Source organism: Triturus cristatus, chromosome 10, assembly GCF_964204655.1.
Source record: "Triturus cristatus chromosome 10, aTriCri1.1, whole genome shotgun sequence".
Classification (NCBI taxonomy): domain Eukaryota; kingdom Metazoa; phylum Chordata; class Amphibia; order Caudata; family Salamandridae; genus Triturus; species Triturus cristatus.
Window position 1 is genome coordinate 866,462,234 of NC_140593.1, and position 22,898 is coordinate 866,485,131.

A 22,898-nucleotide genomic window follows, 5' to 3' on the forward strand; every position below is an offset into this window, starting at 1 on the left:
TTCGACAGGTCATGGGTCATCGTTTTTCATTAGAAAAATGATTTTTTGGACTGTAGCAAAACTGATTCAAAATGTCATTTGGAATGTTCCTCATGTTGAATAACTACTTTTTAAAGCGTCAATGTGACCAAAATTGCCATTATTACAGACTTTTTCTCTTATTCAGAATCTTCTATTTCGACCAATTTCAGGCATTAAAGTGATTCTAAACACACTTATTTTTTTTCCAAAAGTGATAATTTACATGGAATAGTCATTTGCAGTCAAAAAATTAAACATGAAAAAATTTCCATTTCTGACCATCTGGAGAAATTTCGACAGGTCACGGGTCATCGTTTTTCATCAGAAAATTGATTGTTTGGACTGTAGAAAAATTGATTGAAAATGTCATTTGGAATGTGCCTCATGTTGAATAACTACTTTTTAAATCCTCAATGTGACCAAAATTGCCATTATTACAGACTTTTACTCCGATTCAGAAGCTTCTATTTCAACCAATTTCAGGCATTAAAGTGACTCTAAACACACTTATTTGTGATCCAAAAGTGATAATTTACATGGAATAGTCATTTGCAGTCAAAAAATTAAACACGAAAACATTTCAATTTCTGACCATCTTGAGAAATTTCGACAGGTCACGGGTCATCGTTTTTCATCAGAAAACTGATTTTTTGGACTGTAGAAAAATTGATTCGAAATGTCATTTGGAATGTGCCTCATGTTGAATAACTACTTTTTAAAGCCTCAATGTGACCAAAATTGCCATTATTAAAGACTTTTTCTCCTATTCGGAAGCTTCTATTTCGACCAATTTCAGGCATTAAAGTGACTCTAAACACACTTATTTTTGTTGCAAAGGTGATAATTTACATTTAATAGTCATTTGCAGTCAAAAAATTAAACAATTAAAATTTCCATTTCTGACCATCTGGAGAAATTTCGACAGGTCACGGGTCATTGTTTTTCATCAGAAAATTGATTTTTTGGACTGTAGAAAAATTGATTCAAAATGTCATTTGGAATGTTCCTCATGTTGAATAACTACTTTTTAAAGCCTCAATGTGACCAAAATTGCCATTATTACAGACTTTTTCTCTTATTCAGAAGCTTCTATATCGACCAATTTCATGCATTAAAGTGACTCTAAACACACTTATTTTTGTTCCAAAAGTGATAATTTACATGGAATAGGCATTTGCAGTCAAACAATGAAACATTAAAAAATTTCCATTTCTGACCATCTGGAGAAATTTCGACAGGTCACGGGTCTTCGAATTTCATCAGAAAATTGATTATTTGGACTGTAGAAAAATTGATTAAAAATGTCATTTGGAATGTGCCTCATGTTGAATAACTACTTTTTACAGCAACAATGTGACTAAAATTGCCATTATTACAGACTTTTTCTCCTATTCAGAAGCTTCTATTTCGACCAATTTAAGGCATTAAAGTGACTCTAAACACACTTATTTGTGTTCCAAAAGTGATAATTTACATGGAATAGTCATTTGCCATCAAAAAATTAAACATTAAAAAATTTCCATTTCTGACCATCTGGAGAAATTTCGTCAGGTCACGGGTCATCGTTTTTCATCCGAAAATTGATTGTTTGGACTGTAGAAAAATTGATTAAAAATGTCATTTGGAATGTGCCTCATGTTGAATAACTACTTTTTAAAGCAACAATGTGACCAAAATTGCCATTATTACAGACTTTTTCTCCTATTCAGAAGCTTCTTTTGCGACCGATTTCAGGCAATAAAGTGACTCTAAACACATTTGTCTTTGTTCCAAAAGTGATAATTTACATGGAATAGTCATTTGCAATCAAAAAATTAAACATTAAAAAATTTCCATTTCTGACCATCTGGAGAAATTTCGTCAGGTCACGGGTCATCGTTTTTCATCAGAAAATTGATTGTTTGGACTGTAGATAAATTGATTAAAAATGTCATTTGGAATGTGCCTCATGTTGAATAACTACTTTTTAAAGTCTCAATGTGACCAAAATTGCCATTATTACAGACTTTTTCTCCTTTTCAGAAGCTTCTATTTCGACCAATTTCAGGCATTAAAGTGACTCTAAACACACTTATTTTTGTTCCAAAGGTGATAATTTACATTTAATAGTCATTTGCAGTCAAAAAATTAAACAATTAAAATTTCCATTTCTGACCATCTGGAGAAATTTCGACAGGTCACGGGTCATCAGTTTTTCATCAGAACATTGATTTTTTGGACTGTGGAAAAATTGATTCAAAATTTCATTTGGAATGTTCCTCATGTTGAATAACTACTTTTTAAAGCCTCAATGTGACCAAAATTGCCATTATTACAGACTTTTTCTCTTATTCAGAAGCTTCTATATCGACCAATTTCAGGCATTAAAGTGACTCTAAACACACTTATTTTTGTTCCAAAAGTGATAATTTACATGGAATAGGCATTTGCAGTCAAAAAATGAAACATTAAAAAATTTCCATTTCTGACCATCTGGAGAAATTTCGACAGGTCACGGGTCTTCGAATTTCATCAGAAAATTGATTATTTGGACTGTAGAAAAATTGATTAAAAATGTCATTTGGAATGTGCCTCATGTTGAATAACTACTTTTTACAGCAACAATGTGACTAAAATTGCCATTATTACAGACTTTTTCTCCTATTCAGAAGCTTCTATTTCGATCAATTTAAGGCATTAAAGTGACTCTAAACACACTTATTTGTGTTCCAAAAGTGATAATTTACATGGAATAGTCATTTGCCATCAAAAAATTAAACATTAAAAAATTTCCATTTCTGACCATCTGGAGAAATTTCGTCAGGTCACGGGTCATCGTTTTTCATCAGAAAATTGATTGTTTGGACTGTAGAAAAATTGATTAAAAATGTCATTTGGAATGTGCCTCATGTTGAATAACTACTTTTTAAAGCAACAATGTGACCAAAATTGCCATTATTACAGACTTTTTCTCCTATTCAGAAGCTTCTTTTTCGACCGATTTCAGGCATTAAAGTGACTCTAAACACATTTATCTTTGTTCCAAAAGTGATAATTTACATGGAATAGTCATTTGCAATCAAAAAATTAAACATTAAAAAATTTCCATTTCTGACCATCTGGAGAAATTTCGTCAGGTCACGGGTCATCGTTTTTCATCAGAAAATTGATTGTTTGGACTGTAGAAAAATTGATCAAAAATGTCATTTGGAATGTGCCTCATGTTGAATAACTACTTTTTAAAGCAACAATGTGACCAGAATTGCCATTATTACAGACTTTTTCTCCTATTCAGAAGCTTCTTTTGCGACCGATTTCAGGCAATAAAGTGACTCTAAACACATTTATCCTTGTTCCAAAAGTGATAATTTACATGGAATAGTCATTTGCAATCAAAAAATTAAACATTAAAAAATTTCCATTTCTGACCATCTGGAGAAATTTCGTCAGGTCACAGGTCATCGTTTTTCATCAGAAAATTGATTGTTTGGACTGTAGATAAATTGATTAAAAATGTCATTTGGAATGTGCCTCATGTTGCATAACTACTTTTTAAAGTCTCAATGTGACCAAATCTGCCATTATTACAGACTTTTTCTCCTATTCAGAAGCTTCTATTTCGACCAATTTCAGGCATTAAAGTGACTCTAAACACACTTATTTTTGTTCCAAAGGTGATAATTTACATTTAATAGTCATTTGCTGTCAAAAAATTAAACAGTAAAAAATGTCCATTTCTGACCATCTGGAGAAATTTTGACAGGTCACGGGTCATTGTTTTTCATCAGAAAATTGTTTTTTTGGACTGTAGAAAAATTGATTCAAAATGTCATTTGGAATGTGCTCCATGTTGAATAACTACTTTTTAAAGCCTCAATGTGACCAAAATTGCCATTTTTACAGACATTTTCTCCTACTCAGAAGGTTCTTTTCGACCAATTTCAGTCATTAAAATTACTCTAAACACACCTATTTTAGTTCCAAAAGTGATAATTCACATGGAATAGTCATTTACAGTAAAAAAAATTAAACATTAAAAAATTTCCATTTCTGACCATCTGGAGAAATTTCGACAGGTCATGGGTCATCGTTTTTCATTAGAAAAATGATTTTTTGGACTGTAGCAAAATTGATTCAAAATGTCATTTGGAATGTGCCTCATGTTGAATAACTACTTTTTAAATCCTCAATGTCACCAAAATTGCCATTATTACAGACTTTTACTCCTATTCAGAAGCTTCTATTTCAACCAATTTCAGGCATTAAAATGACTCTAAACACACTTATTTGTGTTCCAAAAGTGATAATTTACATGGAATAGTCATTTGCAGTCAAAAAATTGAACATGAAAACATTTCAATTTCTGACCATTTTGAGAAATTTCGACAGGTCACGGGTCATCGTTTTTCATCAGAAAACTGATTTTTTGGACTGTAGAAAAATTGATTAAAAATGTCATTTGGAATGTGCCTCATGTTGAATAACTACTTTTTAAAGCCTCAATGTGACCAAAATTGCCATTATTAAAGACTTTTTCTCCTATTCGGAAGCTTCTATTTCGACCAATTTCAGGCATTAAAATGACTCTAAACACACTTATTTGTGTTCCAAAAGTGATAATTTACATGGAATAGTCATTTGCAGTCAAAAAATTAAACATGAAAACATTTCAATTTCTGACCATTTTGAGAAATTTCGACAGGTCACGGGTCATCGTTTTTCATCAGAAAACTGATTTTTTGGACTGTAGAAAAATTGATTCAAAATGTCATTTGGAATGTGCCTCATGTTGAATAACTTCTTTTTAAAGCCGCAATGTGACCAAAATTGCCATTATTACAGACTTTTTCTCCTATTCAGAAGCTTCTTTTTCGACCGATTTCAGGCATTAAAGTGACTCTAAACACATTTATCTTTGTTCCAAAAGTGATAATTTACATGGAATAGTCATTTGCAATCAAAAAATTAAACATTAAAAAATTTCCATTTCTGACGATCTGGAGAAATTTCGTCAGGTGACAGGTCATCGTTTTTCATCAGAAAATTGATTTCTTGGACTGTAGAAAAATTGATTCAAAATGTCATTTGGAATGTGCCTCATGTTGAATAACTACTTTTTAAAGCCTCAATGTTACCAAAATTGCCATTATTACAGACATTTTCTCCTATTCAGAAGCTTCTATTTCGACCAATTTCAGGCATTAAAGTGACTCTAAACACACTTATTTTTGTTCCAAAGGTGATAATTTACATTTAATAGTCATTTGCAGTCAAAAAATTAAACAATTAAAATTTCTATTTCTGACTATCTGGAGAAATTTCGAGAGGTCACGGGTCATCGTTTTTCATCAGAAAATTGATTTTTTTGGACTGTGGAAAAATTGATTCAAAATGTCATTTGAAATGTTCCTCATGTTGAATAACTACTTTTTAAAGCCTAAATGTGACCAAAATTGCCATTATTACAGACATTTTCTCCTATTCAGAAGCTTCTATTTCGACCAATTTCAGGCATTAAAGTGACTCTAAACACACTTATTTTTGTTCCAAAGGTGATAATTTACATTTAATAGTGATTTGCAGTCAAAAAATTAAACAATTAAAATTTCCATTTCTGACCATCTGGAGAAATTTCGACAGGTCACGGGTCATCGTTTTTCATCAGAAAACTGATTTTTTGGACTGTAGAAAAATTGATTCAAAATGTCATTTGGAATGTGCCTCATGTTGAATAACTTCTTTTTAAAGCCGCAATGTGACCAAAATTGCCATTATTACAGACTTTTTCTCCTATTCAGAAGCTTCTTTTTCGACAGATTTCAGGCATTAAAGTGACTCTAAACACATTTATCTTTGTTCCAAAAGTGATAATTTACATGGAATAGTCATTTGCAATCAAAAAATTAAACATTAAAAAATTTCCATTTCTGACGATCTGGAGAAATTTCGTCAGGTGACAGGTCATCGTTTTTCATCAGAAAATTGATTTCTTGGACTGTAGAAAAATTGATTCAAAATGTCATTTGGAATGTGCCTCATGTTGAATAACTACTTTTTAAAGCCTCAATGTTACCAAAATTGCCATTATTACAGACATTTTCTCCTATTCAGAAGCTTCTATTTCGACCAATTTCAGGCATTAAAGTGACTCTAAACACACTTATTTTTGTTCCAAAGGTGATAATTTACATTTAATAGTGATTTGCAGTCAAACAATTAAACAATTAAAATTTCCATTTCTGACCATCTGGAGAAATTTCGACAGGTCATGGGTCATCGTTTTTCATTAGAAAAATGATTTTTTGGACTGTGTAAAAATTGATTCAAAATGTCATTTGGAATGTTCCTCATGTTGAATAACTACTTTTTGAAGCCTCAATGTGACCAAAATTGCCAATATTACAGACTTTTTCTCTTATTCAGAAGCTTCTATTTCGACCAATTTCAGGCATTAAAGTGACTTTAAACACACTTATTTTTGTTCCAAAAGTGATAATTTACATGGAATAGTCATTTGCAGTCAAAAAATTAAACAGTAAAAAATGTCCATTTCTGACCATCTGGAGAAATTTTGACAGGTCACGGGTCATTGTTTTTCATCAGAAAATTGTTTTTTTGGACTGTAGAAAAATTGATTCAAAATGTCATTTGGAATGTGCTCCATGTTGAATAACTACTTTTTAAAGCCTCAATGTGACCAAAATTGCCATTTTTACAGACATTTTCTCCTACTCAGAAGCTTCTTTTCGAGCAATTTCAGTCATTAAAATTACTCTAAACACACTTATTTTAGTTCCAAAAGTGATAATTCACATGGAATAGTCATTTACAGTAAAAAAATTAAACATTAAAAAATTTCCATTTCTGACCATCTGGAGAAATTTCGACAGGTCATGGGTCATCGTTTTTCATTAGAAAAATGATTTTTTGGACTGTAGCAAAACTGATTCAAAATGTCATTTGGAATGTTCCTCATGTTGAATAACTACTTTTTAAAGCGTCAATGTGACCAAAATTGCCATTATTACAGACTTTTTCTCATTCAGAATCTTCTATTTCGACCAATTTCAGGCATTAAAGTGATTCTAAACACACTTATTTTTTTTCCAAAAGTGATAATTTACATGGAATAGTCATTTGCAGTCAAAAAATTAAACATGAAAAAATTTCCATTTCTGACCATCTGGAGAAATTTCGAGAGGTCACGGGTCATCGTTTTTCATCAGAAAATAGATTGTTTGGACTGTAGAAAAATTGATTGAAAATGTCATTTGGAATGTGCCTCATGTTGAATAACTACTTTTTAAATCCTCAATGTGACCAAAATTGCCATTATTACAGACTTTTACTCCGATTCAGAAGCTTCTATTTCAACCAATTTCAGGCATTAAAGTGACTCTAAACACACTTATTTGTGATCCAAAAGTGATAATTTACATGGAATAGTCATTTGCAGTCAAAAAATTAAACATGAAAACATTTCAATTTCTGACCATCTTGAGAAATTTCGACAGGTCACGGGTCATCGTTTTTCATCAGAAAACTGATTTTTTGGACTGTAGAAAAATTGATTTGAAATGTCATTTGGAATGTGCCTCATGTTGAATAACTACTTTTTAAAGCCTCAATGTGACCAAAATTGCCATTATTAAAGACTTTTTCTCCTATTCGGAAGCTTCTATTTCGACCAATTTCAGGCATTAAAGTGACTCTAAACACACTTATTTTTGTTGCAAAGGTGATAATTTACATTTAATAGTCATTTGCAGTCAAAAAATTAAACAATTAAAATTTCCATTTCTGACCATCTGGAGAAATTTCGACAGGTCACGGGTCATTGTTTTTCATCAGAAAATTGATTTTTTGGACTGTAGAAAAATTGATTCAAAATGTCATTTGGAATGTCCCTCATGTTGAATAACTACTTTTTAAAGCCTCAATGTGACCAAAATTGCCATTATTACAGACTTTTTCTCTTATTCAGAAGCTTCTATATCGACCAATTTCAGGCATTAAAGTGACTCTAAACACACTTATTTTTGTTCCAAAAGTGATAATTTACATGGAATAGGCATTTGCAGTCAAACAATGAAACATTAAAAAATTTCCATTTCTGACCATCTGGAGAAATTTCGACAGGTCACGGGTCTTCGAATTTCATCAGAAAATTGATTATTTGGACTGTAGAAAAATTGATTAAAAATGTCATTTGGAATGTGCCTCATGTTGAATAACTACTTTTTACAGCAACAATGTGACCAAAATTGCCATTATTACAGACTTTTTCTCCTATTCAGAAGCTTCTTTTTCGACCGATTTCAGGCATTAAAGTGACTCTAAACACATTTATCTTTGTTCCAAAAGTGATAATTTACATTGAATAGTCATTTGCAATCAAAAAATTAAACATTAAAAAATTTCCATTTCTGACCATCTGGAGAAATTTCGTCAGGTCACGGGTCATCGTTTTTCATCAGAAAATTGATTGTTTGGACTGTAGATAAATTGATTAAAAATGTCATTTGGAATGTGCCTCATGTTGCATAACTACTTTTTAAAGTCTCAATGTGACCAAATCTGCCATTATTACAGACTTTTTCTCCTATTCAGAAGCTTCTATTTCGACCAATTTCAGGCATTAAAGTGACTCTAAACACACTTATTTTTGTTCCAAAGGTGATAATTTACATTTAATAGTCATTTGCAGTCAAAAAATTAAACAATTAAAATTTCCATTTCTGACCATCTGGAGAAATTTCAACAGGTCACGGGTCATCATTTTTCATCAGAAAATTGATTTTTTGGACTGTGGAAAAATTGATTCAAAATGTCATTTGGAATGTGCCTCATGTTGAATAACTACTTTTTAAAGCAACAATGTGACCAAAATTGCCATTATTACAGACTTTTTCTCCTATTCAGAAGCTTCTTTTGCGACCGATTTCAGGCAATAAAGTGACTCTAAACACATTTATCTTTGTTCCAAAAGTGATAATTTACATGGAATAGTCATTTGCAATCAAAAAATTAAACATTAAAAAATTTCCATTTCTGACCATCTGGAGAAATTTCGTCAGGTCACGGGTCATCGTTTTTCATCAGAAAATTGATTGTTTGGACTGTAGATAAATTGATTAAAAATGTCATTTGGAATGTGCCTCATGTTGAATAACTACTTTTTAAAGTCTCAATGTGACCAAAATTGCCATTATTACAGACTTTTTCTCCTATTCAGAAGCTTCTATTTCGACCAATTTCGGGCATTAAAGTGACTCTAAACACACTTATTTTTGTTCCAAAGGTGATAATTTACATTTAATAGTCATTTGCAGTCAAAAAATGAAACAATTAAAATTTCCATTTCTGACCATCTGGAGAAATTTCGACAGGTCACGGGTCATCATTTTTCATCAGAACATTGATTTTTTGGACTGTGGAAAAATTGATTCAAAATTTCATTTGGAATGTTCCTCATGTTGAATAACTACTTTTTAAAGCCTCAATGTGACCAAAATTGCCATTATTACAGACTTTTTCTCTTATTCAGAAGCTTCTATATCGACCAATTTCAGGCATTAAAGTGACTCTAAACACACTTATTTTTGTTCCAAAAGTGATAATTTACATGGAATAGGCATTTGCAGTCAAAAAATGAAACATTAAAAAATTTCCATTTCTGACCATCTGGAGAAATTTTGACAGGTCACGGGTCTTCGAATTTCATCAGAAAATTGATTATTTGGACTGTAGAAAAATTGATTAAAAATGTCATTTGGAATGTGCCTCATGTTGTAAATAACTACTTTTTACAGCAACAATGTGACTAAAATTGCCATTATTACAGACTTTTTCTCCTATTCAGAAGCTTCTATTTCGACCAATTTAAGGCATTAAAGTGACTCTAAACACACTTATTTGTGTTCCAAAAGTGATAATTTACATGGAATAGTCCTTTGCCATCAAAAAATTAAACATTAAAAAATTTCCATTTCTGACCATCTGGAGAAATTTCGTCAGGTCATGGGTCATCGTTTTACATCAGAAAATTGATTGTTTGGACTGTAGAAAAATTGATTAAAAATGTCATTTGGAATGTGCCTCATGTTGAATAACTACTTTTTAAAGCAACAATGTGACCAAAATTGCCATTATTACAGACTTTTTCTCCTATTCAGAAGCTTCTTTTTCGACCGATTTCAGGCATTAAAGTGACTCTAAACACATTTATCTTTGTTCCAAAAGTGATAATTTACATGGAATAGGCATTTGCAGTCAAAAAATTAAACATTACAAAATTTCCATTTCTGACCATCTGGAGAAATTTCGACAGGTCACGGGTCATCGTTTTTCATCAGAAAACTGATTTTTTGGACTGTAGAAAAATTGATTCAAAATGTCATTTGGAATGTGCCTCATGTTGAATAACTACTTTTTAAAGTCGCAATGTGACCAAAATTGCCATTATTACAGACTTTTTCTCTTATTCAGAAGCTTCTTTTTCGACCGATTTCGGGCATTAACCCCTTCGACGCTTGTGACGGAACGGTTCCGTCATGCACGTCGGTTGGGCTGTGCTTATGACGGAACCGTTCCGTCATGGCCCCGCCCGCGCTCAGATCCTTCAGCACTGCGCGGGAATCCGCGCAGCGCTGAAGGGGTTAAAGTAACTCTAAACACATTTATCTTTGTTCCAAAAGTGGTAATTTACATTGAATAGTCATTTGCAATCAAAAAATTAAACATTAAAAAATTTCCATTTCTGACCATCTGGAGAAATTTCGTCAGGTCACGGGTCATCGTTTTTCATCAGAAAATTGATTGTTTGGACTGTAGAAAAATTGATTAAAAATGTCATTTGGAATGTGCCTCATGTTGAATAACTACTTTTTAAAGCAACAATGTGACCAAAATTGCCATTATTACAGACTTTTTCTCCTATTCAGAAGCTTCTTTTGCGACCGATTTCAGGCAATAAAGTGACTCTAAACACATTTACTTTGTTCCAAAAGTGATAATTTACATGGAATAGTCATTTGCAATCAAAAAATTAAACATTAAAAAATTTCCATTTCTGACCATCTGGAGAAATTTCGTCAGGTCACGGGTCATCGTTTTTCATCAGAAAATTGATTGTTTGGACTGTAGATAAATTGATTAAAAATGTCATTTGGAATGTGCCTCATGTTGAATAACTACTTTTTAAAGTCTCAATGTGACCAAAATTGCCATTATTACAGACTTTTTCTCCTATTCAGAAGCTTCTATTTCGACCAATTTCAGGCATTAAAGTGACTCTAAACACACTTATTTTTGTTCCAAAGGTGATAATTTACATTTAATAGTCATTTGCAGTCAAAAAATTAAACAATTAAAATTTCCATTTCTGACCATCTGGAGAAATTTCGACAGGTCACGGGTCATCATTTTTCATCAGAACATTGATTTTTTGGACTGTGGAAAAATTGATTCAAAATTTCATTTGGAATGTTCCTCATGTTGAATAACTACTTTTTAAAGCCTCAATGTGACCAAAATTGCCATTATTACAGACTTTTTCTCTTATTCAGAAGCTTCTATATCGACCAATTTCAGGCATTAAAGTGACTCTAAACACACTTATTTTTGTTCCAAAAGTGATAATTTACATGGAATAGGCATTTGCAGTCAAAAAATGAAACATTAAAAAATTTCCATTTCTGACCATCTGGAGAAATTTTGACAGGTCACGGGTCTTCGAATTTCATCAGAAAATTGATTATTTGGACTGTAGAAAAATTGATTAAAAATGTCATTTGGAATGTGCCTCATGTTGTAAATAACTACTTTTTACAGCAACAATGTGACTAAAATTGCCATTATTACAGACTTTTTCTCCTATTCAGAAGCTTCTATTTCGACCAATTTAAGGCATTAAAGTGACTCTAAACACACTTATTTGTGTTCCAAAAGTGATAATTTACATGGAATAGTCCTTTGCCATCAAAAAATTAAACATTAAAAAATTTCCATTTCTGACCATCTGGAGAAATTTCGTCAGGTCATGGGTCATCGTTTTACATCAGAAAATTGATTGTTTGGACTGTAGAAAAATTGATTAAAAATGTCATTTGGAATGTGCCTCATGTTGAATAACTACTTTTTAAAGCAACAATGTGACCAAAATTGCCATTATTACAGACTTTTTCTCCTATTCAGAAGCTTCTTTTTCGACCGATTTCAGGCATTAAAGTGACTCTAAACACATTTATCTTTGTTCCAAAAGTGATAATTTACATGGAATAGGCATTTGCAGTCAAAAAATTAAACATTACAAAATTTCCATTTCTGACCATCTGGAGAAATTTCGACAGGTCACGGGTCATCGTTTTTCATCAGAAAACTGATTTTTTGGACTGTAGAAAAATTGATTCAAAATGTCATTTGGAATGTGCCTCATGTTGAATAACTACTTTTTAAAGTCGCAATGTGACCAAAATTGCCATTATTACAGACTTTTTCTCTTATTCAGAAGCTTCTTTTTCGACCGATTTCGGGCATTAACCCCTTCGACGCTTGTGACGGAACGGTTCCGTCATGCACGTCGGTTGGGCTGTGCTTATGACGGAACCGTTCCGTCATGGCCCCGCCCGCGCTCAGATCCTTCAGCACTGCGCGGGAATCCGCGCAGCGCTGAAGGGGTTAAAGTAACTCTAAACACATTTATCTTTGTTCCAAAAGTGATAATTTACATTGAATAGTCATTTGCAATCAAAAAATTAAACATTAAAAAATTTCCATTTCTGACCATCTGGAGAAATTTCGTCAGGTCACGGGTCATCGTTTTTCATCAGAAAATTGATTGTTTGGACTGTAGAAAAATTGATTAAAAATGTCATTTGGAATGTGCCTCATGTTGAATAACTACTTTTTAAAGCAACAATGTGACCAAAATTGCCATTATTACAGACTTTTTCTCCTATTCAGAAGCTTCTTTTGCGACAGATTTCAGGCAATAAAGTGACTCTAAACACATTTACTTTGTTCCAAAAGTGATAATTTACATGGAATAGTCATTTGCAATCAAAAAATTAAACATTAAAAAATTTCCATTTCTGACCATCTGGAGAAATTTCGTCAGGTCACGGGTCATCGTTTTTCATCAGAAAATTGATTGTTTGGACTGTAGATAAATTGATTAAAAATGTCATTTGGAATGTGCCTCATGTTGCATAACTACTTTTTAAAGTCTCAATGTGACCAAATCTGCCATTATTACAGACTTTTTCTCCTATTCAGAAGCTTCTATTTCGACCAATTTCAGGCATTAAAGTGACTCTAAACACACTTATTTTTGTTCCAAAGGTGATAATTTACATTTAATAGTCATTTGCAGTCAAAAAATTAAACAATTAAAATTTCCATTTCTGACCATCTGGAGAAATTTCAACAGGTCACGGGTCATCATTTTTCATCAGAAAATTGATTTTTTGGACTGTGGAAAAATTGATTCAAATTGTCATTTGGAATGTGCCTCATGTTGAATAACTACTTTTTAAAGCAACAATGTGACCAAAATTGCCATTATTACAGACTTTTTCTCCTATTCAGAAGCTTCTTTTGCGACCGATTTCAGGCAATAAAGTGACTCTAAACACATTTGTCTTTGTTCCAAAAGTGATAATTTACATGGAATAGTCATATGCAATCAAAAAATTAAACATTAAAAAATTTCCATTTCTGACCATCTGGAGAAATTTCGTCAGGTCACGGGTCATCGTTTTTCATCAGAAAATTGATTGTTTGGACTGTAGATAAATTGATTAAAAATGTCATTTGGAATGTGCCTCATGTTGAATAACTACTTTTTAAAGTCTCAATGTGACCAAAATTGCCATTATTACAGACTTTTTCTCCTTTTCAGAAGCTTCTATTTCAACCAATTTCAGGCATTAAAGTGACTCTAAACACACTTATTTTTGTTCCAAAGGTGATAATTTACATGTAATAGTCATTTGCAGTCAAAAAATTAAACAATTAAAATTTCCATTTCTGACCATCTGGAGAAATTTCGACAGGTCACGGGTCATCAGTTTTTCATCAGAACATTGATTTTTTGGACTGTGGAAAAATTGATTCAAAATTTCATTTGGAATGTTCCTCATGTTGAATAACTACTTTTTAAAGCCTCAATGTGACCAAAATTGCCATTATTACAGACTTTTTCTCTTATTCAGAAGCTTCTATATCGACCAATTTCAGGCATTAAAGTGACTCTAAACACACTTATTTTTGTTCCAAAAGTGATAATTTACATGGAATAGGCATTTGCAGTCAAAAAATGAAACATTACAAAGTTTCCATTTCTGACCATCTGGAGAAATTTCGACAGGTCACGGGTCTTCGAATTTCATCAGAAAATTGATTATTTGGACTGTAGAAAAATTGATTAAAAATGTCATTTGGAATGTGCCTCATGTTGAATAACTACTTTTTACAGCAACAATGTGACTAAAATTGCCATTATTACAGACTTTTTCTCCTATTCAGAAGCTTCTATTTCAATCAATTTAAGGCATTGAAGTGATTCTAAACACACTTATTTGTGTTCCAAAAGTGATAATTTACATGGAATAGTCATTTGCCATCAAAAAATTAAACATTAAAAAATTTCCATTTCTGACCATCTGGAGAAATTTCGTCAGGTCACGGGTCATCGTTTTTCATCAGAAAATTGATTGTTTGGACTGTAGAAAAATTGATTAAAAATGTCATTTGGAATGTGCCTCGTGTTGAATAACTACTTTTTAAAGCAACAATGTGACCAAAATTGCCATTATTACAGACTTTTTCTCCTATTCAGAAGCTTCTTTTTCGACCGATTTCAGGCATTAAAGTGACTCTAAACACATTTATCTTTGTTACAAAAGTGATAATTTACATGGAATAGTCATTAGCAATCAAAAAATTAAACATTAAAAAATTTCCATTTCTGACCATCTGGAGAAATTTCGTCAGGTCACGGGTCATCATTTTTCATCAGAAAATTGATTTTTTGGACTGTGGAAAAATTGATTCAAAATGTCATTTGGAATGTGCCTCATGTTGAATAACTACTTTTTAAAGCAACAATGTGACCAAAATTGCCATTATTACAGACTTTTTCTCCTATTCAGAAGCTTCTTTTGCGACCGATTTCAGGCAATAAAGTGACTCTAAACACATTTGTCTTTGTTCCAAAAGTGATAATTTACATGGAATAGTCATATGCAATCAAAAAATTAAACATTAAAAAATTTCCATTTCTGACCATCTGGAGAAATTTCGTCAGGTCACGGGTCATCGTTTTTCATCAGAAAATTGATTGTTTGGACTGTAGATAAATTGATTAAAAATGTCATTTGGAATGTGCCTCATGTTGAATAACTACTTTTTAAAGTCTCAATGTGACCAAAATTGCCATTATTACAGACTTTTTCTCCTTTTCAGAAGCTTCTATTTCGACCAATTTCAGGCATTAAAGTGACTCTAAACACACTTATTTTTGTTCCAAAGGTGATAATTTACATGTAATAGTCATTTGCAGTCAAAAAATTAAACAATTAAAATTTCCATTTCTGACCATCTGGAGAAATTTCGACAGGTCACGGGTCATCAGTTTTTCATCAGAACATTGATTTTTTGGACTGTGGAAAAATTGATTCAAAATTTCATTTGGAATGTTCCTCATGTTGAATAACTACTTTTTAAAGCCTCAATGTGACCAAAATTGCCATTATTACAGACTTTTTCTCTTATTCAGAAGCTTCTATATCGACCAATTTCAGGCATTAAAGTGACTCTAAACACACTTATTTTTGTTCCAAAAGTGATAATTTACATGGAATAGGCATTTGCAGTCAAAAAATGAAACATTACAAAGTTTCCATTTCTGACCATCTGGAGAAATTTCGACAGGTCACGGGTCTTCGAATTTCATCAGAAAATTGATTATTTGGACTGTAGAAAAATTGATTAAAAATGTCATTTGGAATGTGCCTCATGTTGAATAACTACTTTTTACAGCAACAATGTGACTAAAATTGCCATTATTACAGACTTTTTCTCCTATTCAGAAGCTTCTATTTCAATCAATTTAAGGCATTAAAGTGATTCTAAACACACTTATTTGTGTTCCAAAAGTGATAATTTACATGGAATAGTCATTTGCCATCAAAAAATTAAACATTAAAAAATTTCCATTTCTGACCATCTGGAGAAATTTCGTCAGGTCACGGGTCATCGTTTTTCATCAGAAAATTGATTGTTTGGACTGTAGAAAAATTGATTAAAAATGTCATTTGGAATGTGCCTCGTGTTGAATAACTACTTTTTAAAGCAACAATGTGACCAAAATTGCCATTATTACAGACTTTTTCTCCTATTCAGAAGCTTCTTTTTCGACCGATTTCAGGCATTAAAGTGACTCTAAACACATTTATCTTTGTTACAAAAGTGATAATTTACATGGAATAGTCATTAGCAATCAAAAAATTAAACATTAAAAAATTTCCATTTCTGACCATCTGGAGAAATTTCGTCAGGTCACGGGTCATCGTTTTTCATCAGAAAATTGATTGTTTGGACTGTAGAAAAATTGATCAAAAATGTCATTTGGAATGTGCCTCATGTTGAATAACTACTTTTTAAAGCAACAATGTGACCAAAATTGCCATTATTACAGACTTTTTCTCCTATTCAGAAGCTTCTTTTGTGACCGATTTCAGGCAATAAAGTGACTCTAAACACATTTATCCTTGTTCCAAAAGTGATCATTTACATGGAATAGTCATTTGCAATCAAAAAATTAAACATTAAAAAAATTCCATTTCTGACCATCTGGAGAAATTTCGTCAGGTCACGGGTCATCGTTTTTCATCAGAAAATTGATTGTTTGGACTGTAGATAAATTGATTAAAAATGTCATTTGGAATGTGCCTCATGTTAAATAACTACTTTTTAAAGCCTCAATGTGACCAAATCTGCCATTAATACAGACTTTTTCTCCTATTCAGAAGCTTCTATTTCGACCAATTTCAGGCATTAAAGTGACTCTAAACACACTTATTTTTGTTCCAAAGGTGATAATTTACATTTAATAGTAATTTGCAGTCAAAAAATTAAACAGTAAAAAATGTCCATTTCTGACCATCTGGAGAAATTTTGACAGGTCACGGGTCATTGTTTTTCATCAGAAAATTGTTTTTTTGGACTGTAGAAAAATTGATTCAAAATGTAATTTGGAATGTGCTCCATGTTAAATAACTACTTTTTAAAGCCTCAATGTGACCAAAATTGCCATTTTTACAGACATTTTCTCCTACTCACAAGGTTCTTTTCGACCAATTTCAGTCATTAAAATTACTCTAAACACACTTATTTTAGTTCCAAAAGTGATAATTCACATGGAATAGTCATTTACAGTAAAAAAATTAAACATTAAAAAAATTCCATTTCTGACCATCTGGAGAAATTTCGACAGGTCATGGGTCATCGTTTTTCATTAGAAAAATGATTTTTTGGACTGTAGCAAAATTGATTCAAAATGTCATTTGGAATGTGCCTCATGTTGAATAACTACTTTTTAAAGCCTCAGTGTGACCAAAATTGCCATTATTAAAGACTTTTTCTCCTATTCGCAAGCTTCTATTTCGACCAATTTCAGGCATTAAAATGACTCTAAACACACTTATTTGTGTTCCAAAAGTGATAATTTACATGGAATAGTCATTTGCAGTCAAAAAATTAAACATGAAAACATTTCAATTTCTGACCATTTTGAGAAATTTCGACATGTCACGGGTCATCGTTTTTCATTAGAAAACTGATTTTTTGGACTGTAGAAAAATTGATTCAAAATGTCATTTGGAATGTGCCTCATGTTGAATAACTTCTTTTTAAAGCCGCAATGTGACCAAAATTGCCATTATTACAGACTTTTTCTCCTATTCAGAAGCTTCTTTTTCGACAGATTTCAGGCATTAAAGTGACTCTAAACACATTTATCTTTGTTCCAAAAGTGATAATTTACATGGAATAGTCATTTGCAATCAAAAAATTAAACATTAAAAAATTTCCATTTCTGACGATCTGGAGAAATTTCGTCAGGTGACAGGTCATTGTTTTTCATCAGAAAATTGATTTTTTTGGACTGTGGAAAAATTGATTCAAAATGTCATTTGAAATGTTCCTCATGTTGAATAACTACTTTTTAAAGCCTAAATGTGACCAAAATTGCCATTATTACAGACATTTTCTCCTATTCAGAAGCTTCTATTTCGACCAATTTCAGGCATTAAAGTGACTCTAAACACACTTATTTTTGTTCCAAAGGTGATAATTTACATTTAATAGTGATTTGCAGTCAAAAAATTCAACAATTAAAATTTCCATTTCTGACCATCTGGAGAAATTTCGACAGGTCACGGGTCATCGTTTTTCATCAGAAAATTGTTTTTTTGGACTGTGTAAAAATTGATTCAAAATGTCATTTGGAATGTTCCTCATGTTGAATAACTACTTTTTGAAGCCTCAATGTGACCAAAATTGCCAATATTACAGACTTTTTCTCTTATTCAGAAGCTTCTATTTCGACCAATTTCAGGCATTAAAGTGACTTTAAACACATTTATTTTTGTTCCAAAAGTGATAATTTACATGGAATAGTCATTTGCAGTCAAAAAATTAAACTGTAAAAAATGTCCATTTCTGACCATCTGGAGAAATTTTGACAGGTCACGGGTCATTGTTTTTCATCACAAAATTGTTTTTTTGGACTGTAGAAAAATTGATTCAAAATGTCATTTGGAATGTGCTCCATGTTGAATAACTACTTTTTAAAGCCTCAATGTGACCAAAATTGCCATTTTTACAGACATTTTCTCCTACTCAGAAGCTTCTTTTCGAGCAATTTCAGTCATTAAAATTACTCTAAACACACTTATTTTAGTTCCAAAAGTGGTAATTCACATGGAATAGTGATTTACAGTAAAAAAATTAAACATTAAAAAATTTCCATTTCTGACCATCTGGAGAAATTTCGACAGGTCATGGGTCATCGTTTTTCATTAGAAAAATGATTTTTTGGACTGTAGCAAAATTGATTCAAAATGTCATTTGGAATGTGCCTCATGTTGAATAAGTACTTTTTAAATCCTCAATGTGACCAAAATTGCCATCATTACAGACTTTTACTCCTATTCAGAAGCTTCTATTTCAACCAATTTCAGGCATTAAAGTGACTCTAAACACACTTATTTGTGATCCAAAAGTGATAAGGTACATGGAATAGTCATTTGCAGTCAAAAAATTAAACATGAAAACATTTCAATTTCTGACCATCTTGAGAAATTTCGACAGGTCACGGGTCATCGTTTTTCATCAGAAAACTGATTTTTTGGACTGTAGAAAAATTGATTCAAAATGTCATTTGGAAAGTGCCTCATGTTGAATAACTACTTTTTAAAGCCTCAATGTGACCAAAATTGCCATTATTAAAGACTTTTTCTCCTATTCGGAAGCTTCTATTTCGACCAATTTCAGGCATTAAAGTGACTCTAAACACACTTATTTTTGTTGCAAAGGTGATAATTTACATTTAATAGTCATTTGCAGTCAAAAAATTAAACAATTAAAATTTCCATTTCTGACCATCTGGAGAAATTTCGACAGGTCACGGGTCATTGTTTTTCATCAGAAAATTGATTTTTTGGACTGTAGAAAAATTGATTCAAAATGTCATTTGGAATGTTCCTCATGTTGAATAACTACTTTTTAAAGCCTCAATGTGACCAAAATTGCCATTATTACAGACTTTTTCTCTTATTCAGAAGCTTCTATATCGACCAATTTCAGGCATTAAAGTGACTCTAAACACACTTATTTTTGTTCCAAAAGTGATAATTTACATGGAATAGGCATTTGCAGTCAAACAATGAAACATTAAAAAATTTCCATTTCTGACCATCTGGAGAAATTTCGACAGGTCACGGGTCTTCGAATTTCATCAGAAAATTGATTATTTGGACTGTAGAAAAATTGATTAAAAATGTCATTTGGAATGTGCCTCATGTTGAATAACTACTTTTTACAGCAACAATGTGACTAAAATTGCCATTATTACAGACTTTTTCTCCTATTCAGAAGCTTCTATTTCTACCAATTTAAGGCATTAAAGTGACTCTAAACACACTTATTTGTGTTCCAAAAGTGATAATTTACATGGAATAGTCATTTGCCATCAAAAAATTAAACATTAAAAAATTTCCATTTCTGACCATCTGGAGAAATTTCGTCAGGTCACGGGTCATCGTTTTTCATCCGAAAATTGATTGTTTGGACTGTAGAAAAATTGATTAAAAATGTCAATTTGAATGTGCCTCATGTTGAATAACTACTTTTTAAAGCAACAATGTGACCAAAATTGCCATTATTACAGACTTTTTCTCCTATTCAGAAGCTTCTTTTTCGACCGATTTCAGTCATTAAAGTGACTCTAAACACATTTATCTTTGTTCCAAAAGTGATAATTTACATTGAATAGTCATTTGCAATCAAAAAATTAAACATTAAAAAATTTCCATTTCTGACCATCTGGAGAAATTTCGTCAGGTCACGGGTCATCGTTTTTCATCAGAAAATTGATTGTTTGGACTGTAGATAAATTGATTAAAAATGTCATTTGGAATGTGCCTTATGTTGCATAACTACTTTTTAAAGTCTCAATGTGACCAAATCTGCCATTATTACAGACTTTTTCTCCTATTCAGAAGCTTCTATTTCGACCAATTTCAGGCATTAAAGTGACTCTAAACACACTTATTTTTGTTCCAAAGGTGATAATTTACATTTAATAGTCATTTGCAGTCAAAAAATTAAACAATTAAAATTTCCATTTCTGACCATCTGGAGAAATTTCAACAGGTCACGGGTCATCATTTTTCATCACAAAATTGATTTTTTGGACTGTGGAAAAATTGATTCAAAATGTCATTTGGAATGTGCCTCATGTTGAATAACTACTTTTTAAAGCAACAATGTGACCAAAATTGCCATTATTACAGACTTTTTCTCCTATTCAGAAGCTTCTTTTGCGACCGATTTCAGGCAATAAAGTGACTCTAAACACATTTGTCTTTGTTCCAAAAGTGATAATTTACATGGAATAGTCATTTGCAATCAAAAAATTAAACATTAAAAAATTTCCATTTCTGACCATCTGGAGAAATTTCGTCAGGTCACGGGTCATCGTTTTTCATCAGAAAATTGATTGTTTGGACTGTAGATAAATTGATTAAAAATGTCATTTGGAATGTGCCTCATGTTGAATAACTACTTTTTAAAGTCTCAATGTGACCAAAATTGCCATTATTACAGACTTTTTCTCCTTTTCAGAAGCTTCTATTTCGACCAATTTCAGGCATTAAAGTGACTCTAAACACACTTATTTTTGTTCCAAAGGTGATAATTTACATTTAATAGTCATTTGCAGTCAAAAAATTAAACAATTAAAATTTCCATTTCTGACCATCTGGAGAAATTTCGACAGGTCACGGGTCATCAGTTTTTCATCAGAACATTGATTTTTTGGACTGTGGAAAAATTGATTCAAAATGTCATTTGGAATGTGCTTCATGTTGCATAACTACTTTTTAAAGTCTCAATGTGACCAAATCTGCCATTATTACAGACTTTTTCTCCTATTCAGAAGCTTCTATTTCGACCAATTTCAGGCATTAAAGTGACTCTAAACACACTTATTTTTGTTCCAAAGGTGATAATTTACATTTAATAGTCATTTGCAGTCAAAAAATTAAACAGTAAAAAATGTCCATTTCTGACCATCTGGAGAAATTTTGACAGGTCACGGGTCATTGTTTTTCATCAGAAAATTGTTTTTTTGGACTGTAGAAAAATTGATTCAAAATGTAATTTGGAATGTGCTCCATGTTAAATAACTACTTTTTAAAGCCTCAATGTGACCAAAATTGCCATTTTTACAGACATTTTCTCCTACTCACAAGGTTCTTTTCGACCAATTTCAGTCATTAAAATTACTCTAAACACACTTATTTTAGTTCCAAAAGTGATAATTCACATGGATTAGTCATTTACAGTAAAAAAATTAAACATTAAAAAATGTCCATTTCTGACCACCTGGAGAAATTTCGACAGGTCATGGGTCATCGTTTTTCATTAGAAAAATGATTTTTTGGACTGTAGCAAAATTGATTCAAAATGTCATTTGGAATGTGCCTCATGTTGAATAACTACTTTTTAAAGCCTCAGTGTGACCAAAATTGCCATTATTAAAGACTTTTTCTCCTATTCGGAAGCTTCTATTTCGACCAATTTCAGGCATTAAAATGACTCTAAACACACTTATTTGTGTTCCAAAAGTGATAATTTACATGGAATAGTCATTTGCAGTCAAAAAATTAAACATTAAAAAATTTCCATTTCTGACCATCTGGAGAAATTTCGACAGGTCACGGGTCATCGTTATTCATCAGAAAATAGTTTTTTTGGACTGTGTAAAAATTGATTCAAAATGTCATTTGGAATGTTCCTCATGTTGAATAACTACTTTTTGAAGCCTCAATGTGACCAAAATTGCCAATATTACAGACTTTTTCTCTTATTCAGAAGCTTCTATTTCGACCAATTTCAGGCATTAAAGTGACTTTAAACACATTTATTTTTGTTCCAAAAGTGATAATTTACATGGAATAGTCATTTGCAGTCAAAAAATTAAACAGTAAAAAATGTCCATTTCTGACCATCTGGAGAAATTTTGACAGGTCACGGGTCATTGTTTTTCATCAGAAAATTGTTTTTTTGGACTGTAGAAAAATTGATTCAAAATGTCATTTGGAATGTGCTCC